Source organism: Mus caroli, chromosome 9 (assembly GCF_900094665.2).
Source record: "Mus caroli chromosome 9, CAROLI_EIJ_v1.1, whole genome shotgun sequence".
Taxonomy (NCBI): domain Eukaryota; kingdom Metazoa; phylum Chordata; class Mammalia; order Rodentia; family Muridae; genus Mus; species Mus caroli.
In genome coordinates, this window is record NC_034578.1 from 88435017 (window position 1) to 88435836 (window position 820).

The following is an 820-nucleotide window of genomic DNA, read 5'->3' on the forward strand; positions in this document are numbered from 1 at the left end:
GAGTTCCTGGAGCCATGATTCATGTGTTCTTTTCAGGAATAACAAAATGACAGATGTCTCTGCAAGACAGTGTGCATAAGGGAAACATCATGCTGCTGGAGTGTAAGACCAGCAAGAAAAAAAATCCATGTCTTTCTCTCTCTCTCTCTCTCTCTCTCTTGGGGTGTGTATGTGTGTGTGTGTATAATATATATAATTCTAGAGAGGAGCATAAACGTGTGAGACCTTGGAAGAGCAGACAGATTTTGTGCTTTTTGTTTCCTTACAACTGCAATATTTCACTATGTAAATGCATTTAGGCATTATTGAAAGAAAACACACACAAAAAATCATTTACATGTCTAAAAGGAAAGGCTTGCAAATCCTCATGATAGTTATTTTGTTCCACATTATTTTTCTCCTTTTCTTCTTTCTTCCCCTAATGTTTGAAACCAGAACCTCTTACTCCCATTCATTAGACATGCCTCATGTCTGCTTTTACTAACTATTTATGCACATGGGAATCAGTATGAAAGTTGTCCCCTAGAACAGATCATTATATTCTAGTATTTCAGTCTCTGTTCCGCTTTACCTTAAAAACTAACTAACATTGGTAATTTCATAGAGTAAAATTTTGGAATAGCACACATAAATGTAATAAGCNGGGCTTTGAGTGATAGAAGTAGCCNACTTTCTTGCTAGTTTGCCTGCTGGCTAAANACTAGAGCACACCTTATGTGTTAGNGTTTAGACATGTCATTCATTCAGAGTTTGGGACCACTTACACACCAGATCTCTTTAAATGGCAGACAAATCTAATAGAATTTAAAATTGCTGTTCA